The sequence below is a fragment of the Bidens hawaiensis genome, unplaced genomic scaffold (assembly GCF_021521415.1).
Source record: "Bidens hawaiensis isolate Kalapana, Puna unplaced genomic scaffold, B.hawaiensis_p1.1 tig00026230_1, whole genome shotgun sequence".
Lineage (NCBI taxonomy): Eukaryota > Viridiplantae > Streptophyta > Magnoliopsida > Asterales > Asteraceae > Bidens > Bidens hawaiensis.
The window spans coordinates 138,208-142,599 of NW_027494227.1; the positions used below are offsets into that span (position 1 = coordinate 138,208).

The 4,392-nt window shown below is 33.0% G+C and overlaps 1 pseudogene across 1 annotated transcript; it reads left to right on the forward strand.

The window, feature by feature from the left end:
- Positions 1 to 2,231: 2,231 nt before the first annotated feature.
- LOC143573184 (mitochondrial metalloendopeptidase OMA1 pseudogene) lies at positions 2,232 to 3,837 on the forward strand (annotated as a pseudogene). Its single transcript, XR_013142385.1, has 3 exons — positions 2,232 to 2,897; positions 2,988 to 3,136; positions 3,213 to 3,837. The product of XR_013142385.1 is annotated as a mitochondrial metalloendopeptidase OMA1 pseudogene (transcript).
- Positions 3,838 to 4,392: the final 555 nt, after the last annotated feature.

Genomic DNA, 4,392 nt, shown 5'->3' on the forward strand with positions numbered 1-4,392 from the left:
GTTGAAATGGATCATTTATAGTACATGTTGGGTTTAATAATCACTTTGTTGTCAAATTTTTCATTTATTTATATTTATATAGTTTGATTAAAAGACATTAACACCGTAAAAGTTTAGATTTTAAGAAAGGGATTTAGAAAGCTATATGCATTAAAAATTGACCCTGGATGACTTTTAGTTTGTTTTAGGTTTTCCTTTTTTTTATTTTTATTTTTCAGTCTTTTTATATTTGAGATAAAAGTCAGAGTCGGCTCCGAAAAGGCGAAAATTTTTTGGGCCAAATGCAAAAATTGTTTTGGGCCTTAAGTAAAAGGAACATTTTTTTTTGGTTTAAACATTAAGAAGTGGACTTACTTAGTTATGATTTGAGTTGTGTAAAAAACTTGTGTATAAAAATATCTCAACTAAAACTAGAACCCGCAACCTCTTTGTTAGATGTCATATCACTTTGCCACTAGACCAAGCTAGTGGTTATGAAATTAAAACATATAATTTAAAAAAAATAAAATAAATTCGGGCCTAGCGAGGTGTCGGGTGGCCGTCGACTACCCGACCACACCCCTAGACCGGCCAATAACCACCTCTAATTCTAATTCTAGTACACCGTTATTTAGGACCGAAAACATTTAGAGAAAGATCGACAATTTTATCATATGGTTTCAAAATAAACAAAGGAAACGGTGTAAGTTACATGGTGTTTCTAATGGGACGGTTGGCATACCTAAAATGAATACATAAATAAGGGTCAGGCTAAACTTACCCTCGTGGTTGCTTGTCATACCCTCCCTCCCTGGAAAAAACCAAATTTCATATTACCCATTGAAATCATATAATTACCAAATTAACACAAAAATAAGGTTTCATATTTTTTTTACAAGTTGCATTTTTTAATGATTTTGAGTTTAGGGTTTCGGGTTTAGGGTTCGGGTTAGGGTTTAAGGTTTAGGGTTCGGGTTCAGGTTTAGGGTTTAGAGTTTCGGGTTTAGGGTTTAGGGTTTAGGTTTTAGGGTTCGGGTTTAGGGTTTTAGGTTTTCGAGTTTCGGGCTTATTTTGTAAAGGTTAAAGAGGTAAAATAAGGATATTATAAATATACTAGATGGGTGCCCGCGCGATGCAGCGGGAACACATACCGTTGATGTTGATATTGGTTTGGTTTCAATTTTTAATGATTCTGTTTTGGTTTTACCAAAAACCGTTACTAATGGTTTAATTTAAAAACCATCGAAACCAGATTGCAAATACCAATACTTAAATGTTATTTTTTAAAACTAAAAAAAAAACTAAAGCAATATCATACTCAAATTAAAGAGAATAAAATTCTCGTTTTTATGGTGCCAGATTTTTAAAAAAATAATAGCGTATGAAAAAATTATAACCGTTTAAAAGTCGTGGGTGGAAGTTGGGTTAAATGTGAAATTAAAAAATATATATAGTTAAAAGTTAAAGGGCTAAGTTGTAACTAATACTAAAATTTACAAAAACTATTTAAAGTTGAGGGGTTAAGATTGTAACCATGTTTAAGGAAATAAAGTTTAACAATGCATCATATTGTCTAAATAGATTATTTTGTCCCTCCTTAACAGTTGTACAATTTGTTAATTAAGTAGTAAATTACTTAAAAACTCAAGTGTCTTAATTTGCCCATCACTCATACATTATATATAGTATAGATATACTATTAAAATTAAAAAAAAAGATATTATAAATATTTACAATATTAATACTAAAATAAATAAATTAATAGTAATACTTGATAGCTTTTAATTTGATATATGTGGTGGAGATTATTAAGTGAAAAAAATGTTATAAATAATATTAAGAGGTAATTGTAATTTATCTAATAAGTTAAAGAGGATGTATAGTTAGAAAAATGGTGTAGAAAAATGATGTAAGAAGGTACGTTTAGTAGTAGTCATATGTAAAGATACATGTGCAAAATTAAATAAGATTTATAGATGCATTTAAAGAAAATGTAGCTACTTGAAATTTTGAATACTCTCTAAAATGATATTATTATTATTATTATTATCAGATACTCGTTTCCTTTCATTCCGAAAAAGGAAATGTGCCGTTGCTGCTACTCGGATCTCTTGAACCTCAAAAATGGCATCATGGGGTCTGAGATCAAAACTATTATTAGGGTTTCATAATTCAATCTGAGCCGTCTCTTTCTTATTTCACAATCCATTGAAACGCTCTCTCTATCTTTACCTTCCTAATAACCAATTTCCATGGCGGCGTGGTACACAAGATCAAAATTAGGCTTTAATATAATAGCAGCTTCTTCTCCTCTTCGTTCCAAAATTACCAATAATAATTATCCAATTGCTGCTTCACATTTTCGATATTATCATCTTGATCGCCCACAGAAGCGTCCAGCCAACCTCATTGCAGCCCTAACTCTACTATTAGGAATTGGAATTGGGGGAATTGTATATTTTACGAATCTTGAGAGGTTACCGTATATGAAACGCAAACGTTTTATCCCATTGTCGGTTCACAATGAGAGACTACTCGGCCGGTCTATGTTTCTCCAGAATAAGGCTGAATTTGAAGACAGAATTGTGCCCGAGATGGATCCGGACAGTGTTAGGGTTCAAATGATTTTGAAACATGTACTTCAAGCCTTGGAAACAGGATTCAAGAAAGAGGCTTTAGGCTATGTCGCTTCACAACGTAACGGGGTTGAATTGGGAAGTTTTCGGTTTAAAATGATTTTGAATCTTGATGCTAGTAAGCCTTTTTCACATCTGGAGGGGTTGAATTGGGAAGTTTTGGTGGTCAAGGATGATGCCGTTTATGCGTCTTGTTTGCCTGGTGGCAAGATTATCGTGTTTACTGGTTTGTTAGAGCGCTTTAGTACCGACGAAGAAATTGCTACCGTTATTGCGAATGAGGTTTATTTGTTTACTTGTAACCTCATAAACTATATATGCTTATTATAATAATAATTATTGTTATTAGTTAACATGAGTATATGGTTGTAGGTTGCACATGTTGTAGCGAGACATTATGCTGTGTGGTTTACAAGGAGCCTCTATCGTGCACCTGTGTTCATAGTTTTGTATAAGCTTCTTAGCCAAGAACGTGTCAACAAATCGCGTCTTTTTCAGCAAGAGCTTCGTTTTTGCCATAGGTATGTTATAAGTTAATGAATAAGAAAGTATTGATTATACGTGTATGTGATGGAAAAGGGTGTTTGTAATATGTAGGATAGCGATTGAAGCTGATTACATAGGGCTGTTGTTGATGGCTTCTGCTGGATATGATCCACGGGTCGCACCAAAGGTATTCGAAAAGATGGTTCAAGCATCGATTGATTTGGCTTTAAATTACGCTTCTACTCATCCATGGGGAAAGGCGAATAGTAAAGTGGTATATGAAGCACGCGTGATGCAAAAAGCAATCTCTATGTATGAAGAGGCCATAGCTAGTTGATACTTGATGGTTTATTCTTTAACCAGAATAAGTAGGATTTTTACCATAGTATATGTTAAAGAATATTAAGTAGTTAATGGTGGTGGGTACTTAATTTCTAAGTAATGGGTAGTTTCCAGTAAGCTAGACTATTTTAAAGTGTTGTCTGTTAATTTTAGATCAAGTCTTTGTAATCTTATGGTAAGGGAAGCTATCGCAATTAAATTAAGAAACTTTGTCAAATAGCAATTTCATGTTACCATATATTGGTAAAAGCATCATGGGTGATGCAAAATTTCCTGGTTAACCCACAAATTTGGAGATTAGGTTAGTTCGTTCTTTATTGACTTGTTTTCTTTTTCGTTATTGTTTTCTTTAGCTCGCATGAGATTTAGGCATCACTAAAACCGACTTATTTAGTGGTAAATGGTACTTGATTTCTTTTGAAAGGTATCCACTCATACTCCTGAATTACTCCAATAGTATACACCATGCTAAGATTTGAACCTTGTTCATGATTTTACGAAATCAGTAACAGGGACGGGATTACATTGTGTCAAATAGTATTACATCTTTAAGGAGTATGTTAGTAGACTTGTTTTTGTTGTGGGTCAAAGCATTCATGCTTGTTCTGTTAAGTTTGGGTTGCAAGTTAATGTGTATGTATACTACTTGAGGGGCTTTGACATGTGCATTGTATGAAAAACGAATACCGTCTCTGTAAGGATGATATGATAAAATCTAAAATTCCAGGCAAGGGGTAAAATTGTCTAATTGTTTATCATCGTCCATGCCATTTTATGTTAGGAACTTGAATTAGTCTAAATGATAAATGTTATTTATATAAAAATGTTGACCCTTGTATTTTTCTCGCATCATCTAGCCGGTCTGTCAATAATCAATTAATCATGTCTCTGTTTTTTGTCAAAATCTAACCTACCTCTAAATGTTGTAAGGCTTAAACAACAGTTAAAC